This window comes from Phyllobates terribilis, unplaced genomic scaffold (assembly GCF_046119375.1).
Source record: "Phyllobates terribilis strain yellow unplaced genomic scaffold, ASM4611937v1 Scaffold_13__5_contigs__length_258822181, whole genome shotgun sequence".
NCBI lineage: Eukaryota > Metazoa > Chordata > Amphibia > Anura > Dendrobatidae > Phyllobates > Phyllobates terribilis.
In genome coordinates, this window is record NW_027362773.1 from 208,012,044 (window position 1) to 208,027,940 (window position 15,897).

A 15,897-nucleotide genomic window follows, 5' to 3' on the forward strand; every position below is an offset into this window, starting at 1 on the left:
CTTTTACCAGGCTCTTTAACAGTCATCATATGGTTCTCTGGATGTTGAGGAACTAGAAATCACAACACATCTTATCTACCAGAGATAACAAGTACAACTAGCTTATTCTTTATTAGGCAGCTTTTGGAGCCATGACCAAAGAAACTGGTGGTCCACAAATATCCTAAGTCATTCCTTGTCATCAGAGACCTCTTGATAACATACCATGGGCATACTAACCATTTTGGCATAAGGGCACTGCCATGGGGACCATAAGGTCCCATGGCAAATAATAATGAAAGAAATGTATTCCTAGAATGAAATTTGTTACTTGACCCAAGAGCCTAAAGATGGGTGAGAGAGAAGCTTTCCCACAAAGGACATTAATCCCATATTCACAGGATAAGAGATAAATGCCTGATCACTGGGGGTCCCACCAGTGACTAGATTTGGAGACCTGATCACTGGGGGTCCCATCAGTGACTAGATTTGGAGACCTGATCCCTGTTTTTTCTCAGAATTCCCAATATTCAATGGAATGGCATGGTCTCACATGCTAACGCTCCATTAATTGCCTATTGGACAGACACTTGGCTATCTCCATCAGTCCCATGCAGCGTTGCACGTGTGAAACCATGTCGCTCCATTCAATCCAAGAAGCAGTGAGGAAGAACAGGAGATTGAAACCTCAATCCAGTGATCAGTGGGGGTCCCGGCAGTGGCATCCATAGTGTTCACACATCTAGCTGGGGACAGTGGACAGATGACTTTCATGGGAGAACCCCCTCCAAGACCCGGGCGCTGCTGTTATTATAATTTCTATCATAATATATATTACTTTTATCACAAATATCATAGAATTTATTTTTAATTCTCGGTAGGAGTCCACATTCTGACATACTAAGAACAAGTTTAAAAACTTAAAATAGTGATAGCTGCACAAAATTGTATGTCTTTGGGCTGCAAAATAATGTATTGTTCTATCTATAGCAAGGTCAATCGACAACCCACCCTTAGGTGGAGTTTTTGTCCAACTTCTTTGTCCCGCTTTGGGTCACCATGTAGAAGCAAATGTACTGATCTCATTGTATTTAGAGTACAGTATATACTTATATCACATATAATTGTATCAAGGGTAGTAAATCTTGACATCAAACTTGTTGAAATAGCCAACCTCATGTACAGTATCCAAAGGTACCAAAGATAAGTCATTGCCAGGTTTGGGCCGCCAAGACCATGGCCATCTAGATGATTTCATTACCCCTTGGTAAGCCCATATTTTCAATTTAGTGGTGGTCTACCAAGACTGCCCTCACTACTGGACTGGGACTGTGGAGATGACCAGCTCTAGACATTGCATTTTCCTATGTAGGATCCCCAAACAATAACTATCACTGAACTTTAGGCTGATCAGACAACTAAGATAATTAATATTTTTCTGTTTTTTTATAGTTATAGTTAATGATGATGTTTACAGCCAAAATTAGATAGAGCCATTGGGTGAAACAGCCATGCATCAAGGCCGGTCAACAGGATGGCCTCACACAGACTATGAGGCTCAGTGGTCTTCACCTCTTGATTCTCTTGGCTGGATCAGCCTAAATAAATTGGATTGTTATGATTTTACTCATACAGGTCCGGTCATTTCCTTAGTTCCGGTCCAGAAGGCAAGAGATTTTGGTTACACGGGTACAACATGGGTTAAGGCGATCAACCGGCTAGTCATGGTGAGCCAAGGTTGGTGATGACGTATATTTGGTGCCTTTGGATATTCCACATCAGATTAGCTATTTCACCAGCCAGCCATAGACGGGACATTATCAAAGTCTACATTTCGACAAAGAAAACTGAAGGAAACTGACCAAACATTTTCTGCAGAGTCTGATTGGAAAAAGTTTCAGTTGCTTGTGGAGCCTCACAATTACCGACAATGCGGAGATTGTGAACATTCTGAAGTCTCCTGGTACAGCAATTATTTACTGAAGGTTAGACAAGACCCGAGACACATCCTGCTTTTGTTTGAAAAGAATAGGAAACAGGAAACTTAATGTAACCGAGCTTCCATGGATTTAGAAAAAGAGAGTCGGCACTTCACACAATTCTTTACCTTGAGATTTATAAAATTACTAATATATAGTATTATACATAGAGAACAATGGCTTCTATAGGCCACCTGTTAGAAACAGACCATACAACTCAGTCTGAAGTGTTCCTATTGATGTGAGAACATGCCCACCACTGCTACATTCCTTATCTACGGGAGGACTTGTCTACAAGTCACATAGACAATAAATAGAGCGGTGCTGCTATTGCTCCATTCAATTGGGGTTCCTTAGAGCCCTGTATACGAGAACGTGAAAAGTCCCTGAGATGAGTCCCTCACACATCAACAAGCTATTATCTATCCTTTGGGAATAAGGAATAACCCTCATAATGCTGATTGTTCCAACTCACGGAAATGGGCAACACTGTTTTTGGAAGGCAAAATGTGAATAAAGTCTTAAAGGGCTCTTTTATGAGGATGTGACAAATGCAGAAAATGTTCTCTTATATCAGGCATAGGATACAAGCAGCTTGTTAATTCTAAACTGTGATATTATAATAAATAATAATAATTTTATTTATAGTGCCAACTTATTCCTCAGCACTTTTTACAATTCAGAGGGGATTTGTACAGACAAATATTTGCCTTCTCAGAAAAGCCCGGCTGAGCTCTTTCTTACCAGTGGCCATCAAAGAGGTTAGACCTTGCTGATAAGACATGTGATGAATGTCTATGCTCCGACAACACTATACTTCCCAACTCTCCTTAAAGAGACCCATGGACAATAGGAAATCCCTGGAACTCCTGAAAAAATTGGCAAATCTAAAGCCTCCCTACTCCCTAGTGCATTTCCAGAAGACTTCTGGAGTGTGATGTCTCCTCCATTATGAGATGAAGCCTTGGAGTCCAAGCACATTTAGCGGCCAGAAAACTTAAAGTGGAGAAGACATGGTGTCAGAAAAGGTGTACCTGTCTTCGGGAATGTGTCTTACTCAAAAACCAATGTTGGTAAGAGTGGACAACCACTTTGCAAACAATGTTCCTTTTAGGATTTACGTAAGGTCCATAGATGTGAAGATGCATCTCTAACGATGATGATTAGTAAGACATTTGTCTACTATATGGCTTTCATCACATTTTCACAACTAATATTTTGATGATTGTAAGACGTCATTTATACCACCGGGCAATAAAAAAGTTGCCATGTCCTGCTGAAGATAGAATAATTTATCCTGATATCTTTTCACTGGCTGCTACATATTGACGCGTCCCCAGGGCCGTGGGGTACTCGGCAGCCAGGCCTCTGGTTGCAGGGGGATATCACGGTGGCTGGCCCGGTCCGTGGCTCCTGTGTTCCACATGGCCTCCTGGTCTCCTGCGAGCTCAGCCGGGGCTGGTGTGCGGCTGCTGGCATCCGGTCTCACTTTCCGGCGGGCGGCTAGTTTCTCCAGCAGCTCACTTTTCCACCGGGCGACCGCTGCCTGCTGGGCTCGCTCCACTTGCAGGCCCAGCTCGAGGACCTCGCTCTCTAGGAACTCCAGATCCTCCGGGGACAACTTCTCTATATGTGGCACCCCAGGGGTCTGGTTTCCACAGTAATGTAATGTTATGTCTGAGAGCAGGTGGGAGGTCCTTTGGTCAGGGATCCTGTGCATGCCACACCTCCTGCCCAGTCTTGGGAGGGGAAGAACTTCCCCTATATAAACCCAGGGCTGAGGCAGGGTTAGGAGTAGAGAAGAAGCAGAGACAAGAAACAGTCATAGGAAGAAACAGCAAAAGCTCAGTGGGAGCAATACTACTACGAGTCAGGGGCTGGCAGCTGCAGAGCTCGCCCTGACTGAGAAGCTTTCTTACCGGACCCGGCGTCCGAGGCTGTGGGGACTAACTCTTACCCAGCAGCAGAAGCCGACCGGCAGGGGATTTCAGGTCCTCAGGCCCAGAAACCCGAAGGCAAGGTCACACGCGTGGGACCAGCACCGCCATCGTGGAGCGGAAGCCATTAGAAGGCCCCGAGTCACCGGCCATACGGGTGAGCACCACACGGCACACTCAGGGACGTGGGCTACTTATATCCGCTTCTAGCAAGGTAGCCAGAAGAGTACAGTCAGTTTGGGAGGCCTACAACTCCGCCTGGCCAGGGGAGATCCCATCTGCTCAAGGACTGACCAGGCCCCGTTCGCTAGCAAGTACTCCGGGAGGGTCTATCGTTGTTACCAGTAAAGACCCTGAATTACACCGCACCATCTCTGAGTGGTTCCTGCTACCCCCATCTTCCACGTCGGCTGCCCTGAGGCCATACCCCTCCTGTTGGGGGTTATACTATCACGCTGCACAATTCTACATCGGCCTCAGCGGTCTGCCCTGCAGCGGCAGCTCCATAGCTGCAATTCAACGGGTGGCGTAGTCGACACTCAAATAACACCTATCAAGACTGCCACACACTGAGTTTGACTCCCTGGGCACGGACCGGGTCCCCGCCACTCGGAGACTACAACCCTCATCTGATCCGGTTCCGGGTAAGCCCCCGAGCGCGAGACGCTGCGCGACACAGCAGGCCCAGGGGCGCGTCAACTTTGGCGTAGTCGGCAGGATTTCGTGCCCGCAACCACCGGGTACTGCGTGCCTGAAAAAGAGACTTTCAAACTCACCTGTGGTGAAGATTCCCGCCATCCGGCGCCATTTTCAGCCTTCTTCCCGCCATCTGTGAGGATTCCCGCCATCCGGCGCCATCTTCAGCCTTCTTCCCGCCATCCGTGGAGTTTTCCCGCCGTTGGACGCCATCTTGAGGACGCCGCGCGGGAAGAAGAGGGGCGTGGACTCCGAAAAGCCCGCGAGAACTGAAGCCCCGCCTCACGTCCGGACGTTGCGTAAGGTCCTGGAAGGAGCCCAGCAGACGCCGACGTCACCGGAGCGCGACGGAAGGTCCTCAACCCTGACGATCCACTGCGGAGCCGCGGCCTACGGAAGAGGATCATCGCAAGGTAGGCCACGGTCCACTAGGGGGGAGAAGGATGTCGGATACGGAGGAGAGCTTCACTGCTTCAACCCCCGCCAGCGCCACCGCTGTCGCGGTCATGCCTTTCACCATGCCCTATATCCCGGGGGCAGCCTGGCTACCCCAGTACTCAGGGGAGTCACATACCCTGCAGGACTTTAGAGAAAGGCTGGATAGCCTCTTCCAGGTGTACCCCCTCACAGAAGAGCAAAAAGTGAGCATCCTGGTGGCCCAATTAACCGGAGCAGCCCGAAGGGAGGTAAAGTCCTGGCCACCTGGGGGGAGGACTGTCGCAGGGATACTAACCCGGCTGAGGGACACCTTTGATACCCGCACCTCAGCCGAGATCAAGCTTAGATTCTACGGGTGCAAACAGCGGGCCCATGAGAGTATAAGGGACTATGCCCTGAACCTACAAGAGGCCCTGAGAGCCGTTAAGCAGACCGACCCTGACGGCGTGGGAGACGAGGACAGGCTGTTGACTGAACAATTTATAGAGGGTTTATATTGCAATGCCCACCGAACCCAGTTGCGGGCAATGGCCCTACAGGACCCTCATCTGGGATTTGCACAGTTCAAGGACAGAGCCATCCGGGTGCTCCGAGAACCGGCACCGGATGGCGTTGTGACCCACAGGCGCCCAGCTATCACTTACCACCAGGAGGCGGCGCCCTTGTCGGCAGGGCCTGTAGGGGCTGATGCGCAGGCTTTGAACAATGACCCGGCTCCAGACCTGCACCATCAGGTCCAAGAGCTAGCTAAAAGCGTTGCTGCGTTAACCCGAACTGTGCAGTCTTTACAGGCTTCCACTCCAGGGAAGATCCAGCTGGCATCCGGACCGGAGAACATCCCGTGGCGTCGACCAAGGAGGACCCCACCGGCCAGAGGAAGACCCAGTGACCGGTACAACGAGGACGGACGACCCATCTGCCGCCGCTGCAATCAACCCGGACATATGGCAAGGTACTGTCCTTTAAACTGGCACAACCTGGGGGTAGAGGGCCAACCCCCAGGAAAAAGACCACCAGGCCCATCGAACTGGCGCGACAAATATGTCGGAGGGCGTCCAGTCTTGCCTGTGGTACTGGATGGCATCCCTATGAGTGCCCTACTGGACACCGGGTCACAGGTCACCACCATCCCGTACGTGCTCTTCAAGCAGTACTGGAATGACTCGGATATAACCCGCTACCCTGACGACGACTTGAGTATCATCGCCAGCAATGGTCAGCCCGTGCCACAGATCGGATTTAAAGAGGCGACCATTAAAATTGGTAGAGTCGAACTGGCAGCACAGGGACTGATTATTGTAGACATTGACAAACACGAGAGTCACCCAAAGATAACGCTAGGAACTAATGTAATTGAAAATTGTCTTGCAGAGGTGATTTTCCTTTTACAACAGGTTGCCAAGAACGCCAGCTCCGGCGAGCAGTGAGTGCTCCAGAAAGAGATCCGGGCACTGATGCGACGGCAACAGGTGGAACTCTCCGGCGGTGAGATTGGTAGCGTAAGAATGTGTGACCCTTTCCCTATTGCCATGCCCCCAAAAAGTGAAATGATGATTTGGTGCCGGGCAGCTATTGGTCCGAGAGGTAGGGATTACCAGGCAATGGTAGAACCAGTTTACTCAGACAGTAGGCCCACCATATTGACAGCACGGGGGGTGGTTCATGTACGCCATGGGAGGGTGCCCATTCGCCTAATAAATATCGGGAAGAGGGAAGTATACCTACCCCGGTATGCCACGCTAGCCAAATTATATACCATCAACCAAAACTCTATACAGTCTGTGGAACCCTTGCCTCCATCTCACCCGGAGGAAGGTAACGGCTCTAAGAAAGTAATGGAGGATTGGTGTCAGCAACTACACTTGGGAACTGACTCCACTCCCTCCCACCAGAAACAGGGAGTCTACCGGGTGGTTCAAGAGTATGAGAGAGTGTTTAGTAAACACCAGTTAGACTTCGGGCGAGTTAAGGGGGTAGAACACCGCATCCCCACGGGAGATCATCCTCCCATAAAAGAGAGGTATCGACCCGTACCCCCTGCACATTACCAACACGCCAAGGGGATGCTTAGAGACATGAAGGAGGCTGGGGTAATCCGGGATAGCTGTAGCCCCTGGGCAGCCCCACTAGTTTTAGTCAAAAAGAAAGACAACACTATGAGGATGTGTGTAGATTACCGGAAAATCAATCGTATCACACACAAGGATGCGTACCCTTTACCAAGGATAGAGGAGTCTTTGGCTGCTTTAAGATCTGCTAACTTCTTCTCTACCTTGGATCTCACTAGCGGGTACTGGCAGGTTCCTGTAGCAGAGGCGGACCGGGAGAAGACCGCATTCACCCCCCCGATGGGACTTAGCGAGTTTACCTGTATGCCGTTTGGACTTTGTAACGCACCCGGAACCTTCCAACGACTAATGGAGTGCTGTCTGGGACACAAAAACTTCGAGACGGTCCTGTTGTACCTGGACGATGTCATCGTATATTCCAAGACTTATGAGGACCACCTGAAACATCTGGCGGAAGTGTTCGAAGCCCTGGCAAGTTACGGCCTGAAGGTGAAACCCTCTAAGTGTCACCTCCTGAAGCCAAAGGTGCAGTACCTGGGACACGTGGTGAGCGCTGACGGAGTGGCTCCCGACCCTGATAAGATCACCGCAATTAAGGAATGGCCAAGTCCCTCCAGTATAAAGGAAGTGCGGCAGTTCCTTGGGTTGGTAGGCTATTACCGCAGATTCATCCCCGGTTTCACCAAAAAGGCAGCTCCCATGCAGGACCTCCTGATAGGCCAGTCCCGGAAGGCCAAGATCCAGAAGCCGCCCTTCAGATGGGAGAAGTTAGAAGAAGAGTCCTTCCGCCAGCTGAAGATGGCCCTCACGGGGGATGAAATCCTGGCGTACCCCGATTACAGCCAGCCCTTTATCCTCTACACTGACGCAAGTAACATCGGGCTAGGAGCTGTGCTGTCCCAGATCCAGCAGGGGAAAGAACGAGTAATCGCTTACGCCAGCCGAAAACTGCGACCCACCGAGAGAAACCCGGAGAATTACAGCTCCTTTAAGCTAGAGTTCCTGGCAGTGGTGTGGGCAGTCACCGAACGCTTTAAGCACTACCTCGCTTCTTCCCGGTTCATCGTGTACACGGATAACAACCCGTTGACACACCTGGACACAGCAAGACTCGGTGCCCTAGAGCAGAGATGGATGGCTCGTCTGTCCAACTACGAGTTCACAATCAAATACCGGGCAGGACGCTCCAATACCAACGCGGACGCCCTGTCCAGGATGCCAAATCTACCGGACGTAGGAGAAGATCCAGAGGAACTGGAAGAAGTCGAACTCCCTGCGTTCCACCGTCATGGGACTATCCAGTGTTCCCACCGGGTAGGGAGTAAGCAAGCCGCTACGTTTAACCCCTTGCCTCACTACAACTGGGCGGAAACGCAAGACAGCGACCCTGCCGTCCGGCTGGTAAAGGAGATGCTGACTCGGCCAGAGGCTCGCCTTGACCCAGACGCTCCGGAGGAAGCCAAGCAACTGTGGGCAGAAAAGAGTAGACTGTTCCTTTACAAGGGGAAGTTGTGCCGCAGAATGGTTAACTCCCGGACGCATGAACTAATCTGGCAAGTAGTGGTGCCACGAAGAGACGCAGCCATGGTGATGGAGGCATACCACGACGGGGCTGGACACTTCGGATGGAAGAAGCTGGAGTTCCTGCTGCGCGAGCGGTTCCACTGGGTAGGCATGAGGGGAACCATCGAGAGGTGGTGCAGAGACTGTGGCCCGTGCAACCTAAGAAGGAAGGACCGTGCCAGCCAGAAGACTCCCCTGCAGTCCATCGTCACCCGGCAGCCATTGGAACTGGTAGCCTTGGATCATGTAAAACTGACCCCAAGCAGAAGTGGCTACGTCTACGCACTAACCATCGTGGATCACTACTCCCGGTTCTTGGTTGTCGTCCCCGTCAAGGACTTAACAGCTCGAACAGCAGCTAGAGCCTTCCAGCAGCATTTCTGCCGTCCACACGGGTACCCGGACCAAGTGTTGACAGACCAGGGACCTGCCTTTGAAGCGGAGGTCTTCCAAGAATTCTGCACTCTGTATGGCTGCCGGAAGATAAGGACGACACCCTATCATCCGCAAACTAATGGACTTTGTGAGAAAATGAACCAGGTGGTAATGGATCTTCTGAAAACGTTGCCCCTGGAAGAACGCGGTCTGTGGCCTGAGAAGCTGCCCGATCTGGTGGACCTATACAACCACATCCCGGTAGGTTCCACCAACTGTACCCCGGCTTACCTAATGAGGGCGAGACCTGGTAAGTTACCTGTTGACCTGGAAATGGGAGTCCTGACACCCGAGGACACTTCACCAGAAGCAGACTGGGACACAGAGAGGCAGCAGCAGTACCGGAGAGTACAGGAGAGCGTGGAGCGAAGTCTCTGTCAGGCTAGGGAAAGACAAGAGAAAACTTACAACCAGTATGCTCCCGCTGTTCCCCTGGTACCCGGAGAGCAGGTCTTGAAGAGAAAAAGACGGCTCCACAAGTTGGACGACCAGTGGGAGAAGGACTCGTACACCGTACTGCCCTCAAGCCACGACAACCCAAAGGTCTGTACCATCAGTAAAGACGGAGGGGAAACCACAACCATTGTATCCCGGGATCACCTGAAGAAGTGTCCCGAACAGCTACGGAACCCTGAAGAGGAACAAGAAGACCCTCGACCCGTAGAGGAAAAGGAAGACATGGTTAGTACTGTGCTCGGAGACTTCCCTCGGTCTTGGACTCAAGTCAATGGCGCAGTTGTGGTACCCGTACTCACCTTCCTCCAACCCGCATCCCAAGCACCTACGGAGCGACAGGTAGAGCTGGAAGAGCAGCCGGTCCAGGAGGCAGAAGACTCCACACAAGCAGAACAGGAGGATCAACCCTCTGCTTATAGTGAGCCTGCCGTACCCCTAGTGAGCCAAAGAGCCGGTAGACAGCTGCCCAGTTTACCCTTGACAGCTCCTACACCCTGTAGTTCAGGGCTAGACAGTCAGCTCCGTAGGTCCACTAGGGCCACTAGAGGCCAGTTACCCGCACGTTGGAGGATTTGAAATGTATAAGTTGTTTTATTTGTGGTTACCTGTTTTTCTTATTGCTTGTGTATAATTATGTGTTTCTAGTTGTTTATAGGAGTCTTTGGTGGATTTACCGGGAATCCTGTGTACATAGTTGGAGCGTAACCCAGGACGGACTAAAGACTGTTAAGGACTCGGGGCAGGACAGACCCCTACCTGGTTACGTCTCCCTGTTTTGGTGAAATGGACACCTTGCTTTCTTCAAAGACTGCACCCGGTTACGGATATCCGTGACCACCTTTATGTGTTTCTTCTTATTGTACTATTATTGTTGTTATATCTTGTTATGTTTTTCTAAAATATGTTTAGTCCCGGAGTACTAAATTTCACTAGGGGGGAATGTGGCACCCCAGGGGTCTGGTTTCCACAGTAATGTAATGTTATGTCTGAGAGCAGGTGGGAGGTCCTTTGGTCAGGGATCCTGTGCATGCCACACCTCCTGCCCAGTCTTGGGAGGGGAAGAACTTCCCCTATATAAACCCGGGGCTGAGGCAGGGTTAGGAGTAGAGAAGAAGCAGAGACAAGAAACAGTCATAGGAAGAAACAGCAGAAGCTCAGTGGGAGCAATACTACTACGAGTCAGGGGCTGGCAGCTGCAGAGCTCGCCCTGACTGAGAAGCTTTCTTACCGGACCCGGCGTCCGAGGCTGTGGGGACTAACTCTTACCCAGCAGCAGAAGCCGACCGGCAGGGGATTTCAGGTCCTCAGGCCCAGAAACCCGAAGGCAAGGTCACACGCGTGGGACCAGCACCGCCATCGTGGAGCGGAAGCCATTAGAAGGCCCCGAGTCACCGGCCATACGGGTGAGCACCACACGGCACACTCAGGGACGTGGGCTACTTATATCCGCTTCTAGCAAGGTAGCCAGAAGAGTACAGTCAGTTTGGGAGGCCTACAACTCCGCCTGGCCAGGGGAGATCCCATCTGCTCAAGGACTGACCAGGCCCCGTTCGCTAGCAAGTACTCCGGGAGGGTCTATCGTTGTTACCAGTAAAGACCCTGAATTAAACCGCACCGTCTCTGAGTGGTTCCTGCTACCCCCATCTTCCACGTCGGCTGCCCTGAGGCCATACCCCTCCCGTTGGGGGTTATACTATCACGCTGCACAATTCTACATCGGCCTCAGCGGTCTGCCCTGCAGCGGCAGCTCCATAGCTGCAATTCAACGGGTGGCGTAGTCGACACTCAAATAACACCTATCAAGACTGCCACACACTGAGTTTGACTCCCTGGGCACGGACCGGGTCCCCGCCACTCGGAGACTACAACCCTCATCTGATCCGGTTCCGGGTAAGCCCCCGAGCGCGAGACGCTGCGCGACACAGCAGGCCCAGGGGCGCGTCATATATATTCCTCCATGGTGGAGGGGGTGGCTTGGTGCAGCGGCAGGCCAGAGGCAGAGACTTGGTTTTTGCTCCCTTCCATCTTGGCTGCCGGGTGCAGTCTGGCTAGACGGGTTGAGGCCACACCCTGTCTCCATTCCTTTTCTCCTCCTCCTCTCCTCCTTTGGGGGCGGTCCCATGGCGATTTGCTGTCGGTCACTCCCTGTGACGGCCTTCCTGCCTTGACGGACACATCTATGCGGACAGTCACTGTTGCAAGGGGCAGGGTATGCTTTTGGCGCCATTCTGGGACCCGGCCCACGATGGGAGGTTCCATACTGTTGTCTTTGATCACGCACATAATGGCGGCCATTCTTCTGGGGCGGGCGCCACATTCAATGTAGTAAAACAGTCCTTAGGCACACAATACCCGCTGATAACGGGCTGGTCACGCATCCTGATCATGACGCCAAGACATGACGCGCCCCCAGGGCCGTGGGGTACTCGGCAGCCGGGCCTCTGGTTGCCGGGGGATATTACGGTGGCTGGCCCAGTCCGTGGCCCAGGGCGGTCACTCAAAAAGGGGAATATTTTGGTTGGGGAAAATTGTTGTGACGCCACCTGTGGTGTCTGGTGAGGATCACCAGCACTACGGCAGTCCTCTGAGGCAGATGATAGGGCAGCTTAAGATGAAACGGCTCCCCACAGGTGGAGCAGGTCTCAGGGCAGTGTAAGGGAAGATGGAGGAGGTGCGCTGGGTGTCGTAGTGCAGGGAGAGAAAAGGTACCGGCGAAATGAAGGAGCGGAGGCAGTTCAGTGCAGTCATCCGAGTTTACTCACAGTTCTGTTCAAGTTCCTCAGGTGCACAGTACTGGTGCAAGCCTCCCACGTCACACTGCGTTCACCGGGCAGGGGTTCGGTCCTTCCTCAGGCAGCTCAGGTGTACCTGGCAGAACCCCACTTTCATATGTACCTTCCTAGACCGATTTCACGCTGGGTCTTTACTCCCTCCTGCCCTGCGCTTCTCACTGTGAATCCTATTCGGGTGCTGCGGCGTCCCCCCTGTCCGTCGGAGTTGCACAGACCTGCTTGACCTTACTTTGGATTGAAGTGAGAGTTTGGCTTCTGCTATAGAAGTCAGAAGCCTCCGGTTTTTCCAGCCGAGGCTTGAAGCTGCACAACTGGGCCAGGGGCCGGTCCCCTTCTTGCGGCCTAGATCCTCCTGACACCTGGCAGGTTCGGGGTGTACGGGTGCCGCCTGCACTCGCCGTACTCCCTAGGATCCCTTCAGTAGATCGGAGCCTACTCCCTGCTCCACTCCTGGGCCTCAGTCCTGGGCCCTTGAAATGGAGTAGAGCTCCTAGAGAGACTCTGCTCCCAAACTGTTCTCCACTACTCGACTGCCCATTCTAAGATAGCTTCCCTATTTTATATCTTTACTGTATGAGTGCTCCCATGAACTTCTTCCTCCACCCACACCCACTACTGGTTCCCCCTAACTTTGGGTTCCCCCCACCCCAGCCAGGGTCAGAGCTCAGCAGAAAACTACATTGCGTCTTGCTCCTCCTGCTGGCCTGGGGTAGTGTAGTGTTGGATGTAGGTGTTGGAGTTCCGTGCAGCACTCCTTCCTTACCTGAGAGAAGGGAGACACCACACCTCTGGGTGAGGTGCAGTACCTCTGTGGCGACCGAACCCTCAGGGGTGCCACAATATCACCACCCATCGCCCCATGTCATATGTACATCAAAGACATTTTTGAAATATCACAAGTTGAGATGTCTGATAATGTAAACCTGATCCGGAGAGAATAGGGTCAGAGTCTTCGAGAATCCTATATTAAACAAAGACAATGAAACCCTGGATGAAGAATTCTGCTGAACATACAACAAAGAAGCCGGATGTGACGGAAGGCAGCGGCCGCTCCACGGTATCCTGTTTTTCTTCAATATAGGAAAATGAAAACAGGATACGACCTAGTAACTGTTGGCACTGACCTTCTGCCAGCGATGTGGGGACATATGGGGGCAGGAGAACATGGTATCATAAAACAGCATCTACAGGCAAGAATTCAAGGCTAGTCAAAATCCGGCAAGGTGGCCGGTGAGATCATCGTTTTGGAAAATTGAGGCTGACCTTACCGTAACCCATTCATGACTCATGCTGGAAAAGAATTTATTTAGGAAACTTTCTGATGGAATCTGTGTATTTAGACAATGTAAGATGGGAGGGTCCAATGAGGAGGGACAAGACTCTAGAGCAAATTCAAAATGGCCGTCCTTCACATGTCTTCAACCATCTCTCAAACAACTTTCTTCTCAATGTAAAGCTTTATTCACATCTGTTTTGAAGGGAAATTTTGACCAATTTGGCAGAAAAAAAGGACAACGCGCTGCACACTCTAAAGCTGTGTTCTCCAACTCCAGTCCTCAAGTCCCACCAACCCCCCAACACCGCAGGTTTTCAGGATCTCCTTAGTATTGCACAGGTGATGGAATTATTATCAAGGCATCAAAAAATGGCACAGGTTCTCTCACCTCTTCAATACTAAGGAGATCCTGAAAACCTGATGTGTTGAGGGGTCCTGAGGACTGGAGCTGAGAAACACTGCTCTAAAGGAACCTAATTATGAGTCAATGAGGTCCGCCAAGCTCCATAGGTGTCTGCTGCAGATTTCCATGGTGGATTTCACTCCTTTCATTGTAAAAGTGTGAAATTCTGACTTAGCTACAGCCTAATACTACACATGTGGTTTCGCAATGGATTTGGAGCAGATTTTTCTCTCCCAAATGGACATACTTTAAGGAAGAAGCTTACCACCATGGCTTCCCAGTTGAATCCAAATGCCCGTCCCTTCTTGTACATGTTTCCAGCCATTCTTAAGCCAATCTTCTGTCTATGTGGTGCCCCTGAGGGTTCAGTCACCACAGGGGTACTGCACCTCACCCAGAGGTGTGGTGTCTCCTTCTCTCAGGTAAGGAGGGAGTGCTGCCCGGAACCCCAACACCTGCATCCAACACTACACTGCTCCAGGCCGGCTGGAGGGGCAAGATGCAATGTGTTTTCTGCTGAGCCCTGTCCCTGGCTGGAGTGGGGGGAACCCCGAGGTATGGGGAATCAGTAGTGGCTGTGGGTGGAGGAAGTAGTTTAGGGGAGCACCATAGTAGTAGGTATAAAAAGGGAGGCCATCTTAGGGTGGCAGCTCAGTCAGTGGGAGGACAGTTCAGAAGAACAGTCTGGGAGCAGAGTCTCAGTAGGAGCTCTGCTCCACAACTAGGGCCTAGTGATAGAGGCCCAGGAGGGGAGCCACAACTAGGGCCTAGTGATAGAGGCCCAGGAGGGGAGCAGAGGAGTAGGCTCCGTTCTAAGAAGGGATCCTAGGGGGTATGGCAAGTGCAGGAAGGCACCCGTACGCCCCGCATCTGTCAGAAGACAGAGGGATCGTAGGCCGCTAGAAGGGGACCGGCCCCTGGCCCAGTCGTGTACTTCAAGTCTCGGCTGGGAAAACTGGAGGCTTCTGGCTTATATAGTCAGTTGCCGAAGCCGCATTCTAATCCCCAGGAGCGTCAAGCAGGTCCGGGAACTCCGACGGACAGGAGGGACTTCAGAGCACCCGAGCGGGATTGAGAGTGGGCAGCGCAGGGCAGGAGGGAGAAAGACCCAGCGTGAAGTCGGTCTAGCTAGGAACACAAGAAAGTGGGGTTCTGTCCGGTACTCCTAATCTGCCTGAGGAAGTGCTGAACCCCTGCCTGGTGAACGCAGCGCGACGTGGGAGGCTGGCACCCGTACAGTGCACCAGTGGAACTGCAATAAGAACTGTGAGTAAAAACTCGGATGACTGCACCGCACTGCGTCCGTCCATTCTTTATCTGCGCCACCCTTCCCTCACCGCACTACAACGCCCAGTGCAACCACCATCTCATTACACTGCCCTGGAGCTTGCTCTACCTGTGGAGAGCCACACCATCCCTGCTGCCGTAACACCAGCTCCAGAGGACTGCTCCGCAGCGGCAGCTCCCTCTAGACGCAATCCACAGGTGGCGTCACGAACACTTAAATCCCTTATAAATATCCCCCCTTTTTACTGACCGCCCTGGGTCACGGACCGGGCCAGCCACCGTGATATCCCCCAGCATACATAGGGGCCCGGCTGCCGAGTACCCCACGGCCCTGGGGGCGCGTCATCTACGTCCTGACAGACAAACTGTACAAGACATGCTGTACCTATCCACATGATAGGTGATAACGTATAGATTGATGGGGGTCCAACCACTATGACCCGCACTGATCGGAAAAATTGGGCACTTTAATCCCCGTTAGAACAGAGCAGCAGTGCACATGCTCGACTGCTGCTCTATTCATTCCCCATGCGGCTTCCAAGCGCTGTGCTCGGCTATTTCCTGGCAACCCCATAGAAATTGAATGG

At 52.0% G+C, this 15,897-nt stretch overlaps 1 protein-coding gene across 4 annotated transcripts in view; it reads left to right on the forward strand.

Annotated features, from left to right (window-relative positions):
• CDH5 (cadherin 5) overlaps window positions 1–15,897 on the forward strand; it is a 171,200-nt gene that overhangs the window by 106,789 nt on the left and 48,514 nt on the right. The window lies entirely within an intron of this gene.